Source organism: Empidonax traillii, unplaced genomic scaffold, assembly GCF_003031625.1.
Source record: "Empidonax traillii isolate 1590-97213 ecotype Southwest subspecies unplaced genomic scaffold, ASM303162v1 scaffold20:size5563877, whole genome shotgun sequence".
Taxonomy (NCBI): domain Eukaryota; kingdom Metazoa; phylum Chordata; class Aves; order Passeriformes; family Tyrannidae; genus Empidonax; species Empidonax traillii.
Genome location: NW_020955213.1, coordinates 935,787 through 952,036, shown reverse-complemented (window position 1 = coordinate 952,036; position 16,250 = coordinate 935,787).

Sequence of the window (16,250 nt, the reverse complement as noted above, 5' to 3'; positions counted from 1 at the left end):
AGAAGTTTCATTTTTCTCAAGATTGGCAAAGGCTCTAAACATAAAAACACCCATAAAAGTAAACCATAAAAGCAATTTTTTAAAGAGTCTGAGGTTATATATTGTAGTATTGGGCAAGCAACAACCAAATAATCAACAAAATAAAACAACAGAGTATGAAAAAATTCCTTATTTCTGAAAATAAGACATTTTTGTGTTAGAAGTCTTTATTCAGACATAGAGAACAAAAAAAACCTCAGATATATCACAGAATATCACTAAAATTTTTTTATGAGAATTATACTTTGTATTTTCAAGGGCCACAGGCCCATATTTTTATATAGTAAGTGATGTGAATACAATGGACAAGCAATAACTTCTCTACAAGTAAGAAATCTGACCAACAGAGCTGTAATTTCCCAAGCTGTCAAAGCTGCGCTGGGGAAGAGGTTGTGTTTCATTTTCTTACTTTGCTGTTATTGCTCAAGAATATGTAAGTTTAATTTGGGATTACAGCAAAATTTATGTACCATGACCTCAGTCAAATAAGGCCACTGAATTCAATAGACATTCTGTAGTAGGCAACTAGTTATCGTTAAGTGTGTTCAATTACATACATTGCTATTATTTAATGTGTCAAATATATCTAATGCCTATGTAGAAGGTGGCATTTGGAACTGCTGTAAGACCACTGATTTACAAAAGCTCCTTTCATAATGATAGTCTGTATAGGTATTGAATGCATTTTTTATTGTTTGTTAATTGAGGGCTGCAGAATGCTATGGGGGTTTTAAAGACTAAACTGAAGTCTATGACAGCAATATTTTTCATTAAACTTTCTTTTCTGGAGAGCAAAATGTCTCTCCAATCTTTGCATCAGAAGCATTACTTAGGATGAAGAGGGAATTTCTGGTCAAGATGAGGATAATAAAGAAATGGAAAACCCGAGTTCAAGACTTGCCTGGCTAGCGTTGGAGAAACCTTAAAGTCTTTCCCCGCAAATAACGTTTGGTTTTAAATTTTACTCTTGGCCTAATCCACATAACTGCAGGCAACAGCAAAGCTTTGGTTCAGTCAGATTATCTCATATATAGTTTCCCTTCCAGAACTGATTAGCTAAAGGCACAACAATGTGTATGTGACAGTCTGCTCGCAAAGCTGCTGGAGACGGAAAGCAGAGGCAGTTTCTTTGCATGGCAGAGAGACTGTGTCAACAAAACCTGCAACGACAAGATTAGATCTCCATGCATCACACCCATCTGCCCCATTATGCTCTCCCAGAAGCCAGGATCTCGCAGCACAGACGTGCAGAGAGGCTGTGCCAGTGCCATGGCAGACCAGGCACAGCTGATGAGGCACGGTGAGCAACCTTCTCACTCGGGCCAAGCTGAGCAGAGTCATTCAGATCAGTGTCTGCACCGTGCTCCCCACTGTGGTTTCTGTGTTAGCAAGAGCCTTTCTACTGCCCAGCTATGTCCACCTTCCCTCAGCCTCAGAAGGGACAGATGATATCACTTTATTAGGTGCAGATGATCGAAGTACTAGACGAAGGCTAGCATGAGTACTGGGAATTTTGATTTGCATAGGGCTGGAACCCAAAGGGGAGGCAGGCCACACTCTCAGCTACAAAGTTAAGGTCCTAACATACAGGTGAGGACATACTTCTGGATTTCTAATCTCCCACAGACAGAAAGCAACAATGCTCAACACTGGCAATCGAGCCTCAGAAGTTTTTGTAGGTTTATAGGAAATTCAGAAATGAGCTTGAGGGGAGAACAGGCTATTTCTTCCTGAAAACAATTCTTAATCCAAATATCAGTCTTTCATTTACTTCTCCATCAAAAAATAATTTTAAATACAACTACTGGGCTTCTCTCTGCACATTTCAAAAATGTCTTACAAACTGCAAGTTCTCCCAGAAGCACTACCCTTTTACCACAGAGAAACATTTAAGTCAATCACTCAACACACAGCCACTCAAAGACATTACTTGTTTCTCAGGAGGCAATTTTAGACCCTGCTTTTCTAAATGAGACCCAGATACCGAGTTCTTGCCTAATATTTATTTGCCTACGAAGCTATAATAATAACAAATACAAAAATAACAACAATCACAGTAGGCATCATTACAGTTTTGTAGCAAAACCTGCCAGAAACAAAAAAGGACAATACCTTATCCTGAACAGTAAAAGCAAGACAGTCTGTTAGGTCCCCTCTGAAAATATGTGAACCCTTGGGACATACAGATTTTGTGCTGTGAGACAAAAGAACACTCTGGTCGGGATCCATGAGAAAAATAATTGAAAAAATATTAAACTTGTTGAATAGTTTGACTATAAATACACTAATTGATGCTTCAGGCATAGAAAATTCAATAAAGTGATGAAGTATACAGTGGCAGAAATCCCACTATGTCTTACATTAATTTACATTCACAGAAATGTCACAAACATAATTTTGAGGGGAACTAACTCTGTCTAACTAAAAAACTCAGTATTTATTTAGAGAGTGACTGCACTGTTTGATTTACTGCCAGCATATTCTTTGCTGCTTTAGCTATTTTTTCTCAACCACCAAGGTTTTGAACCTTTGAAAGAATGCCACACCTCACCAAATTGCAATTTAGTGTGTTATTAGATTTCTTATAAAGTTACCTTACCATGATGAATATGAGCTTGGAGTGGAACAAGAGAAGAAACGACAGCATCTCCTCCACAGCATGTGTTTGTGTAAGAATATACTTGAAAGAAAGAGCAGGCGAGAGCTTGACATGTCCTTGGGGGATGATTAAAAGCTCGTGAAATAAAATAACTCAAAGATGACAGCTCTGACTTTAACCACCACTGGGGACAAGAGATCTTTCACTTAAGACATGCCAGTCATTCACAAGTTTAGCTGAATTCATACAGAAGATGTATTTTAAAACCTGGTGATTTGGATACAACCCCCAAACCAGAGAGACCCTGTGGGTGACATAAAAATGCCACAGAGTTTAAAAAGAGTTTCATTTTTCATAATAATATTAGCCAAAGCTTAAAAATGTACCCACTTTAAATTGATAGCATCGAATGATAAAGAAAACTACAATTTAGGGAAAAAAAAAAATCTATGAGGCGAGAGATAAAACCACATGTAGGATATGATTCCTTATTAAAGAAGCATTATCCCCCAGGATGTTTCCTATCTAATGCCACATCTGGTCCATACTAGGCTGGCTCTGTAGCAAAGGTCTGAGTTTATTCAAAGCTAATGAGATTCTCAACCTAGATTATTTTATGTTTTATGTAATGCTGCCTTTTAAGTGGATTTATTTCATTAAATATATTCTTCCTTAAGCTTCAGAGTCTGTTCCACTTTTGTGAATTCCCTTTATTTCCTTTTTGACAGTTCTACAGTTAACCATCTATAGAGATACAAAACCAGCTGTAGCTCACATTATAATATAAATATATATATATATATATAAACACAATTTGCATGAGCTCTCACCTCATCCAAAGTTATCTTCAACAATTTCTTTTTAAAAAATAATGAGACTGACCCAAGCATGAAATCACAGTATCTGAAACACGAAATATCTTAAATGGAGAGGTCATGAAGTCTGGTTCAGAGCCTAATTTTTAATTTTTCATGGATACTTTGGCATCCAAGTAGCTCAGGACTAAATTTCCCAAGTGCAAACAGTGACCACGTTTCTCTCCATTGTGCAATAGATGTTGTCTAATAAAGGATGCACACGCTGCAGCCTCAGCAGGGACAGATATAAAGGTTCTGATAGGGGCTCACCACCCAACACTCGCTGGTTGACAACTAAATACATCAAAGACTGACATGTTGTAGGAACTCGGTGTCTTTGTGAGCTCTATCTCTCCATGAAATGTGTTTCAAAATAGTTTCAAAGTTACCAGGGAAAAAACAGACAGATGTGATGCATAAACCTTTTTCCTTAGCAAAAAAGGCCAAAATTATATTTCATCTGACACATTCCCTGACTAAAATGAATAAACTAAAAGACCAATCAAACCAGAAAATTGCATTTAAGCTGCATGTTAGAATCTGATTAGTTGTGAGAGTGACATCCTAATCCACCTAATTGAAGTTTAGGTGTTGACTTCAGCACAGTTAAGAGTTTTTGCCCTGGTTTCATGTGCTTGAATATTCAGAGGATAGAATTGTACCAACTTTTAGAAAGAGAATATCAGTGGGATTCTAAATCATTCAAACTCTTTTGAAAAAATCCCACCTTTTAGAGACTCATCCTTGCTCTCAGTTGTTGAGAACAAGAAGGAGACACACTTTCCTCTTGGAAGAGAGGACTGATGTTCAGGTTATTTAAGTGCTCTCTGTTAATGCAAATGCAGCTCAGTTATCAATATTGAGCTACTATGAATAGATAATCCTTACTGCTCCTCAATATTTATTATGTGATAATGCTCAAATTTGAATCCAAAGTCCCAGATGCTTTACCTGAATATTTAAAAAGCTATACCTTCCTATAACAAATTCTGCAATTGATATGATTCAGTCTGAGTGATATTTACTGTTTCTTTAAGCCAAATTCTAGCTTCAGTTTAGCAGCTGCTAGATTTTTTTGTTGTTGTTGTTGAACTGTTTAAGTAAACACAAAAGAAAACAGAAGATTTGTTGCATGTTTCCTTTTGTATGCTTGTATCTTTTGAAATTAGTTGTAACAGTGCTTTTATATTAATAACAAGCCCATTAGTAACAGACTAAACTGATTAACAGATAGTCTCTTTGTCTTTATCGAGTATGGATGTCAGCTGAGGCTGTACACAGTAGTTCAAATTGCATTCTCAGTGTGGAGAATGTCATGATTTTGACAAGCTTAAATCTGTGTGGCTTCCTGACAGAAGTGAAAGCTCCAAACGTGGGCTTTCTCCAGCTGAGAAAAAGTGTTTAGAGGCAAGAAATTTAACACTAATAAAGAATTTAAAGCTCTAAAAAATGTTTATCCAACCCACAGATTCTTGTTGTGCTAAGCTCTTTTCTCTCTCATCCTGTCTCTTGAAAGACCTGCCTTAATTTGTTCTGAAATCTGAAATGTTATTCCATAATAGGTCTTCAGACTCAGTTAAGGCACATTGTCATTGTGCTTAAGGATCCCTCCTCTTGCAGTGCCACATTATTAAGATTTTCTATCAAAATTTTGCTGATCAAGTCAAAAGGAGCCTCCGTAGCCCTTGGAAGAGTTTCAAAAATCAGGAAGTTTATTGTTGAACAAATCTAGATTTTGGTTTATGAACACCAATTGCTTTCCTACTCACATAATAAAGGTTGGCTGAAAGTGTGACTCCTTTTTGTTTCTGTCTGTGCTCTCTTCCCTTCAAAGCGCTTACATCCTTATACCTTACAAAATTTTCAATCTTACTATTATCAGTATATAAATTGCTTTTAATAATAACCATTTAACTCAAATCTTGCTTAGGCTGCTTCTGAAAAATAAATTTCAAAACAGATTTTCTCAATATTCCCACTCTCTCTGTTATTTGCTGTTATGACAATCTAAACACCTATTTATTCGAGTCCCTACCTAAAAGGTCTCAGCAATACCATGTAATTAATTAGCTAAGCTTCTAATTCATTTGTTGTTAGTTTTGTTCCTTCGAAATCTCCTCATTAAGTTATTGCAGGGAGCAGTGTTTGTACAGCAAGAAAGGAAAAATACAAGCTCTTCATTGCATTCTTTTAATTCCTCTTTTATCTTTAAACTAGCTAATTAGCATATTAATTAGCTAGATATAGTAGTCACGATCCTACAAGTAACTGTGGGGACAACATTCTACTGATTTAGTGTAACGCTATTTGTACTTACAATAATCTCTTTGCTCTGATACGTCAAGTATTTCAAAATTAAAACAACTGGTATTGGAAGACATTGCAGTAATGATAATTATCCAAATTAACCTTTTTTTTTGTGCTTTGTTAAAAGTTTCCAGTCCTACCAAATAAATACAAAAGGCTTATTAATTACATAAGCAATGAAATTACATTGGTCAAACAAATAAAAAGCTTATTCCTTTTCTATTTTTACCATCAAAACTTTTATTTGTTTATTTTAGACCTAACTGCTCTTCTTGCCAACTTCCAAATTCCAACAGAACCAAACTCTCTATATACCAGTAACATCTCTCAATGAGAAGAACAACTTGTAAAATGAATGAACAAAAACTTTCCCTGCTCTGATCCAAAGTGCTGCTAAGGGACATTTCAGATATTACCAGTAGTTTACTGAGAACACTCATGATCACTGCTCTCTTTATTTTCTTCCTGTTACACCTGGCATGACTGTAATTACACCAAGAAATCTACCCTTCTAAATCACATCACTGGAATAGGGAAGCAAAGTAGTGCTTTCCACAAAAACACAGGGCATGTGTATCTCCTGACCCAACAGCTAAAAATGCAAATGTACTGAAGCTTCCAACAATTGATATTTGTGGATATTCTGTGGTTCACTCTTGAGACACTGAAAATCAATGTACAAATTTGGGTTGAGGAGATGAGAGGAGAAAAATACACTAAACATCATACCATCTTTTGGCATTACCCTGCCAAAGAATTGCCTTGGCCCCATAGCAACTCCAAGGCCTGACCAGGAATAAAACAAGCAGTGCAGATGCAGAGCATTTCTGGTTTATTATTGATGCCAGGCTGCCCTTGACCTCCAGTGATTTTTGGAGAGTGCCTGCACAGTTGCTGCACGACGATAACATCACTGACCCGGAGGAAGAACAACCATTGTATGTCCAGACCACAGTGATTGTTTCTGCTTAATCTTATCCCCATCACAAAATGCACCTTCTAGAATGGGCTGAGCTGGGAACAGCCACTCCAGGTGGTGGTATCTCAGAACAATGTATCTCAGTAATAATTTCATAACGGAACAAATTATAGTTCATGGTGAAATAAAAATATTTTGCATTTTCAGGATTAGTATACTACAGTTTGGTGCAGAATGGTCAAAATATGTCAGCCAGTAAATATCTGATGGTAATTTTAGCATAAGTGCCTACATTGACTGAGTACATTTTCTGTAGCTGAGCATTTTACAATACAAAGAATTAATTTAAATGCAACATTCCAGTAATGCCCTCATAAAACTACGGTAGCCAAGATCTATGTTTCCACATTAACTGAAAGGGGCACAGATATTTATAGCACAAGTCTGATAGCTTGAATACAAAATGTGTACCTGAACAGTCATGCACTGACTTCAACAAGTTTATTACAAGACCAAGGACTATACTGGTGACCACAGTGGTGAAACAGGGCTTATAAACTGCACTTGTACCTCACAGTTTCCATTGCCCAAAAAGCTCCTTCCAATGCCCAAAAAGCCCTGTTCCTGTACAGCATGTCACCCTACTCTGCATTATTCCTTTCCTTTCCCTTTCCTACAGCTCTCCTCGGGTCCTCTGGAGTAGGGTAAAAATCTAAGGCAATTTAAAAAATGAAAAGAGTAATTACAGACTTCTCACTTATCCCATTTCTATTGGTATTAAAAAGTGTTTATGAACTCACATATATAAGACAACAGTATTTCAAGCTGGCTGTGGGTTTGTGGGAATTTTCATAATGTACATTATACTTTTTTTGAGAAACCCAACAGACCTGGACATTTTATATTCGGTTTCATATAGACATTGATGTATCAAATGATTTAGAGTGTGTATGCTTTGAATTTATTTGAAATACCTCTGACAAGTAGATATTTTTGAATTAGTGATCTAAAGATTTTTTTTGATGATATAATTATGAGCTGGAGGCTGAATTTTTAGAAGTGAATTTGGTGGTAGATTTGCAATTCAAAGAAGTTACTTAAATTAACAAAAATGCCCTAAAAGAACAGCTGTCTACCTGACTGATCCAAGAAAATGAACACTGAAAATAAACAGCTGCCCTGTAGAAGACTATGTGATAAAACTAATCACCTTTTGCATAATGTATTTATTTTCCCCTGTGCTTATTACAGACCTGGTGAACCTTCAAAGCCATAAATATTTAAATGTAAGAGACATCCCAGACATTTGAGTTCAAATGAAAATAGGATTTCAGTAGCCTGACTACAACAAATCCAGATCCCTTAAAGAAACCAGTTCTGATTGTTACACAGCACTCAGAACCATGTTTTTACTTTTTTTACTTTTTAATGCTTTGTTTTGTTATACCAACAAATCCTTCTTAAAAGGACCTCTCTGGTGAAATCTGAGTTTTCTGAATATTCTCCACACAAAAATAGACTCAGTGTCTGCACACAGGCTACCGTTCTACTCACATAATCGCAGCAACATATTAAAGAGAGCAAAAACCAATATCACACTTAAAGGTAATGGGATAAAAATCTCTGTGTGCTATACTTTATCACAGATCCTCCAGAATCAAGTCACTAAAATTAACTAAGTAATGACATTATTCAGTAGCTGTCTCAGCAATATCTTTTTTCCCTTTGAAAAAAACAGATAAAAACACAGATTGAAGAAGGGATGCCTCAAAATAATTTCAGGGTTCAAACCAAGGGATTAGCTTTAGGTGCAGACATTTTCACAGCAATGAGATCTCAGCAGTTATGACCCAGACTAAGAGAGCGCATGGATTCCTGGCGGTGAAAAACTGCTGTACGACAAATGAAGCAAAATGTTTGAAAACAAACTGATTTCCCTTTTTTTCATGTCCATGCACCAAAGGAATGTGAAATGTCCTTTCCTTTGGGCCTTTTCTCCACTCCTTCAATTCTCAGTGGTTTCTATGACTCATATACTCCTCAGAACATGCTGTTCTCTCTCCCATTCCTGAACCACAGGTCCTACTAGGATAGTCCAAAACCAAGACCAACAAATTCAGTTGCAGCAAAAGATATAACATCCAAAGCAAAGCTAAGCCGACTATGCCTCATTTACCTTGTCTTGTAGGTATTAAGGAGAGCATGATCTAATTTATGAGGAAATCCATGGCATTCTGAAAGCCTCTTCTGGAAACCACAGTTTCGGATGCTACCACCAGCACTGAAGCAACTCAGTGTCAGAATCAGGTCTGATAATCAGACACACCTTCTAAGTGCAATGCTAAGTTCCTACAGAGTCAACTTAACAACTGTGTCATTTGTCAGGCTGAATATTTTAGTTATATCCATGTACAGACTGCTCTCAAACAGCCACAGGATCTATTGGGCAGCAAGGTCACAATAAGCAAATATAGGTTACTTACTCTACCTGAATTACTAAACTGAACAGCTTCAGTTTATGCCAATGCATTATGATCTGCCTATTATCAAATCAGCCCTCTGCCTCTCTCAAATCCCACTATTAGAAAGCAATTTCATTTGTCACTTGCCAAGGTGCACAGAAGGAGGAACATGTCAGGAGCAGTCTCCCTTCAGATGCTGCCACGAGGGCTGTACTTTCAGACTAACCCCTATAAAAGGCGAGGAAAGTAAGTAGAGATGTTTCAATCAGTCAGCAGAGGTGGCAGCCAGGAAAGAAGAGCACAAAACTTACCTTACAACAGCTTTGCCCTTGAGGGCTCTAACAGCCATTTGTCTTTTGAGGCATGTTCTTCCCTCTACCCCTTCAAAACAGTGCCAAGAAGATCCAGTTCTCAGCAAAGTCAACAGAAGCCTCTCCACTGATTTTTATGAGAGATTGCAGTGTGGGCTCTCAGTAAGAACAGAGTTCCTTTCTTTTCTTTTTTTTTTTTTTAATTCAAAAATTTCCTCACACAGACCGCCTGGAAGGATGTAAAGAAGATTAACAACAATATTCTGAACTAGTTTAACCTAAAAAGAATATATTTATTCTAAAATGTCTCAGTATACTCAGATGTTATGAATATTCAGTGCAGCCCCCCTCAGCAGACATTCTTTGCAGGAGTATTTTTACTAAAAGCCATTTTGATATGACATATAGAAAAGATAAGCCTTTTTATACAAAATAGGATTCCCTGGAAATACTTTCTAATGAAATTTTTATACTACATAAGCTAGCCTGCCTGCACTCCTTTGCCTCATCCCATCCTCTGTGGGCTGCTACAATACATTCTCAGCACAGCACGTTAAAAGAAGGACCAATCTGGTCAATTCTTCAACCTATGTATATGAATATGCTATTACAAACAGAAGATGACCCAGGAATCTCTCAAGGGTAAAACACTTAAATAGCATACCCTCACTGTTCCATCAAGTCTGTTACACAATCTTTAAATCTAATAACGAAAAATAGATCTTAAAAGACCATTAATAAACAAGCACACGAGAAAAGCATTTTAAATAGCTCCTGTTAATTGTGTTTATCTCAGTGTGAGGCCATGTCAAAAAGCCTGCAGCAAATGTATTTTGTTAAAAGCACCACTTGCGCAGCAGGCGTTAAACATTAGAAAGCAAGCTTGTCATTAGTGGGCCACAACTGAAAAGGCTACTAAAACTCAGCTAAATTATTAATACGGTATCTTAAAAATGTCAGATGGAAAATTAAATTCCTTGTGCACAGAACGTGATTTTAAGGCTACTTTTTCATCATGTTAGTCCATTAGTAATGTCCCAGCTTATATAATCTTGGAGACAAGAGGGCAGCCACTTGCCAATCTTGGTTTGCATTCTTCGGTGTGGGAAATCTCTGCTGCTCTCCCCCTCTACTTCTGAGGCTCCAGTATTTTACTTATGTGCTTATCCAAATGGAGCTGATAAAATAAGCAAAATTCTCAGGCTGTTTATACAGTTAAAGTATGAAAGGTAAAATTTATTTATTTTATTTTTTTTTAAATTTAAATCCACTGTGGTGTTTGAGATTACTTGTATTGCTGCAGATGCAGTTTCAGGCTGCTTCTAAGCCAGTTTAACACTGAACCGACACCGAAGGGGACAATTTTACTCTTCCTGCCAATCCATGTCTGCTGGAGAGATGAGTTAGTTGGCTTATGAAACGAAACACTGTTCCTTTTAAGGGTTATTTTTCTATTGGATCTGTCATGCTACCAGTAGAGAAAAAAAAGAGAAGCACCAAGGGAGCGCCAAGGCACAAAGTAAGAAGCAGATTATTTTAGGCAGTAACATGTTACTGAATTAGCTTCCTTTAATGTGAAATCACCAAATCTGGTTTAAAGACAAGGGTGGAAACCTGGAAAACACCACTGTCTACTAAGAAGCGTATGTAAGGAATATCTCAGCAGAGGAAGTGAGCTACTTATTTTATAGTCTATTTAAAGTTTTGCTTGCTTTTGCAATTCATTCTCTCCACCGTGGACAGGCAATACCTACACACAATGCAACATTCTTTCCTGTTCATCTTTGAAACCTGACAGAGAATAGGAAAGAAGAGAAATATGATATATCCCTTAGCAACAAAGCTATGATGAGAAATTGTGTTGCTTTAAAACATGAACAGGCTCTCACCTCAGCAGGCTATACTCTCAACCACCAGCTGCACGGGTCAGCGCATACATTCATCTGCCATGCTGAGAAAAGAACTTCTGGGAGCTTGAAGCTGATTTTGTTTATATTTTCTTTTCTTTACAGAAGTTTACTCTCGTTCTACAGATTACTTTTGGTCACAAAGTGATTCTGAAAAGACAATGCAAGTCCAAACACAGAGTTCTACCCAATTTCTATAGTTGAAGAGAAGGTACCAAAGGTCATGTGTTCTGACACCATCAAGGTTCACAAAAGAAAAAGCTTTAAAATTAATATTTTATTCATAAATCTTGTATCTGAAATGCATTTGGTACTATCTCTGAGTCCTCTCTGTAAAGTAGAGAGGATGGGAAGAGATGAGATGAAAAGAAATAGCATGAGGAAACTCGTACTTGTGCCAGCAGAGTAGAAAAACACCTTGATATCAAATGTAACTCATTTGCCTCCAGATTATTTGGGAAACAATGAGAGAAAGAAAGAGACAGAGAGTGCAACTAATCCTGATGTGTGCCTTCAAGCAGCTGCCAGAGATCAAATGTGCCGTTCAGCACATCTTGGATGAAGGTACTGTGACAGCCCATCCTTATTTTTTGCTGGTGGTCCTGAAGACTAAACTTGATACCAGTGAAATGATATCTGGGAGTCCAGCAATCCTTTGTCTTCACACTAAAGGTCATCTACTTAGTACAGGTGTCTTGGGGAGCAAAAGGATGTGCTCCTTCCTGAACTTCAGTGTCTTAGAGACTGAAAGGTTGCTCAAGCTGTTGTTTAAACAACAACAAAGACGCACTGTGTCAGTCATTCAAGGTTTGATGAAATAAAGCAGGTTTCTAAATGTAAACCAAAATTATCCTTTAAATTTGACATTTTTTTCTAAATAAGCTTAAGGTAAAAAAAAAAACAACCATTTGAAAATAAGATACTTTTCCAGTCCTTATTTGAGGCAGCCTGTAACCTTGGCCCATGACAAGGACAACAGACGTGCACAACCACAAACCAAGTAACAGCCCCCTTACAGCCCTGTCTCTGCTAAATGAAGCTTAAGGTCTTTCATTTTACTTATAAAATCTTAATGTCCAGGTTCCTGCCTATTTGAGGAATCATATTCTCCATAAAATATGGTATTAAAAAAAGTATTCAAGCTTGAAAACCCTTTCCATTTAAGAGACTAATGTCAGGATATTATCCATCATACAACTCTAGATCACAAAGTGTTTTTTCTCTCTACTTCAGTGAAAAAATACAAGTTCTTAGTCCCGTAAGACAACACTGATTTCCTCAGAAAATGGGGAACAAAGACCAGATACACTCAATTTAAAGGATGGACAGGAGTTAGAGGATTCAGTTGAAAGAATAGAACTGAATTGCAGGAAATTGTGTTATTTGATATTTTAGTCCGAAACTGAAATTAAATAAATGAAGAGTTCCCCAAATAACGTGATTTCCAGTAAGTCCTCTGGGAAAGTTGTCCTGAAAACTTTGTCAGAGCCCAGGTTTACACTGGGTTGACTACTTTTGTAGCAGTTCCATGGGGCTCCCTCTGGGTAAGACCTAGCAAGCAGATTACTCCATGGCCAAGGAACCATGTGTCCAGGTTCCCCTGCAAATCTACATAGTCAAACCAAAATTTTAAATTTATAAAGTAGCATTTCCTACCTATCTCTAGCCAGCAAATCACACTGCTTTGGTTGCTTAAGTCAAATTCCACATTTTTAATCACTGAACAGTATTTATTTTTTTTAATTCTTTAGAAAAGCATGCTTCAATTATTTACTTAAAAAAACCCCCACAAATCCAAATAAATGTATTAAAATGAAATGAAAGAGAAGCAGTAAACTGCACAAAGCTGACAGAATTGGAGAATACAGGGGAGAGGCATTTCTTTGCTTAACCCTTTCTCACAGCTTAACCAACTCCTAACATTAGTTCACTAGAACATTAGTTCACTAGAGCATTAGTTCACTAGAGCATTAGTTCACTAGAGCATTAGTTCACTAGAGCATTAGTTCACTAGAGCATTAGTCCAAATGCCTCTACTCAACCGTAGACAGAGCTACTAAGAAACACTAATTCTGGTAATTTTATCCCCATTTAAAAAAAAAAAAATGTTTGTCATATCTATTCTTCTCTCTGTCATTCCCCCTGCCCTGTTTTATATGTGAGTATTAGTATTTTTGACTACATTAAACCCTGAGTATTTTAATTTTTCAGCCTTCTTGAGCAGCTTCTTCAACCACTGACTTTTATAGGGTGGATCCGAATGTTGATATAAATGTTATATAGTTGACAGATTAAGCCAAGAATAAATAAAACTACTATGTTATTGCAGCAAGGATGCAGACAGTGTTGTGTGAAATGAGGTGGTCCCTCTGTTCTGAATTGGTTTGAGAGACTGAGAAACACAGTCATCTCTCTGAGCACAGCCAAGGCCCACTTAACAGCAATATTTAGAAATACATAAATAAATCCAAATAAGACCACAACTTCACTGAGGAGACAGGTTAATTGCCTATTTCCTAAGCATTTAAGGTCTAAGCTTTTATCTTTTTGCATAAATGGTATGCAAAAGTGCTTGGAATAAAACGTAGTGATAACATTGATGAAAGTACCTCAAGGAAGTATATAATACAGTTGAAGACATTTAAGACATTTCTGCCCCAATTTTGAGTTCTTTGATGCTTAAATTTGATAAAACTGTGACCACAGACTATTCAGCATCAACCTCTGCTGCGTTTACCTCTGCTGAGATAACTAAGGCAGCCCAAGGCACAATGGCACCGGTGGACAACCGCGGCTCCTTTGCTGCTGACAAACGGCCACAACACGTGAGCAAAGAGACGAGGTCTCATGACAGAGGTTCAGCAGTCAGACAATTTATTCTCCCTTCATGGAGTCCAATTTTCTTTCTTATTGTGCTAAATCAATGGCCTGTACTACAAAGCTTTATGCCATTTGCAGTGTCAGCTGGACTCCCTGCGCTTGTGTGGGAATTGGTTGCAATGGGATAAAGTTTAAGTCTCTCCTTCAATTAACGGTTAAGCACAAAGAATAAAATCACTACAGGTATTAGCTCTTTAAATACAGACATTCTCCTGCACTAATCAGCTTCTTTTTCCTTTTATTCATTACTAATATGGAGATAGGGACTCTGTATGTCACACCTGTCAAACAGTGAGGTTCTGACCTACTTTGCTGCTATAATAAGGACAATATTCCATCTACAGAACACTGCAATAAAAGAATTTATTTAACCAGAAATTATTGGAGGCCATAGTGACTGTCTTAAGTGAAAGGAAACATTTTTTGATAGAGAAATGGATGGTTATTTAAAAAAAAGTCTCAACTTGGAGAAAATATTCTAAAAAGACATTATGGAAGCTAGAATAAATCACGATCTACCATAACTTTCTCAAATATTTATTTGCTTAAAATAGGTAGAAAACCAAAAAACTAGACAAATAAACTGACACTTTTCTTGACAGATTCATAACCTTATGGTTCCCAAAACTTCTATGTTCAATAACATTTCATTAGTATACTCCAGTGTATTTATTGCTATGCATTATTAATACAGATATGTGCCTAGGAGATGTACAGTTTGCAATTATTTTTCCTTTCAAAACATAATAGCTTCACACTGGACTTGTTGCAGCTACAATATTTCATCTCAGAATGTTCCTTCAAACATTCTGGGACTGTGACAGAAATTTGTATTTGAACAGAAAAGCTGTCAGGAACGTGCTGTGGTGCCATCCATCACAGTTTTAATCCTGACTGTACTTAGATGTTAGTGGAGCTATCTGTCCAGCACACTAAACAAAGACTGAAATTACGCCTTCTGTTCTTACATATTAAAGCTACAAAGTTAGACTGAATTCAACAGTCCCCTATTACACTCTATTAATTTCCTATTAGTTGTCAGCTATGCAAAATCCAGCCACATTGTCACTGTGGTTTAGACATGCAACCTTGATTTCAGCATCAAAAAATGGAGTCTGTCACTTCTCATAATTTTACAGAAGATTATACAAATGTAAATCCTTTTTCATCCTGTCATCCTTTTATGTCCTTAATGAGTTTGCTCACTAACAGTGCAGAATCTTAATTTCATATTCAGAAATATTAACAGTTACTATAACTTTAGGCTCCTGAAGTAGTTGCTCAATTAAAGAGTAATTTATCCATTTACACTTAGTTTTCCACAAAGCAATGACATTTAGAGTTTTGTTTTTCTTTTTCCTTTCCTCCCATTTGCATTTTACATTCCCAAGGAAAAAAAAAGTTGGAGTTAAAGAACTGAACTAAAGATTCTAAAACAAAATCTTTAATCAGGAGCACATTATGTAGTATAATATGAATCCTTCGCAGTTAAAATCTAACATTTGTAAAAACAAATGGCACGCACTTGACAGGCAAATTACACATGGATTACCATTTGTTAAAATTTCATCACAGAAAATAGTTTAACTGTTGTGGATATGAGCCAAGATCAGCCTGACAAGTACTTTACATGAAAGATTAGCATATTCTCTTCCAGAGGTTTACACTTAATTTAGATGCATCGACTTTTTGCCACCATTGCTGACCTTTATGTCTAATCAAAGTCCCTTTGAATCCAAATCCCCAACCTTTTATCTCTCCTGACAGCTTTTAATTTGAAGGCTTGTAATAAAGTCTATTAAAATTCAAAATGTATCAGTGTTTAAACCTTGGTTCACTTGCTGGCTTTTCAGATATGGAACTTCAAATGGGCTGATTACAGAGACTCCAAACTTTCCATCTGAAGCTTTACACCAGGCTAAGAAAGCCCTTTGGAGAGGGAAATCAATCTAGATTTTTAGTTAAAATG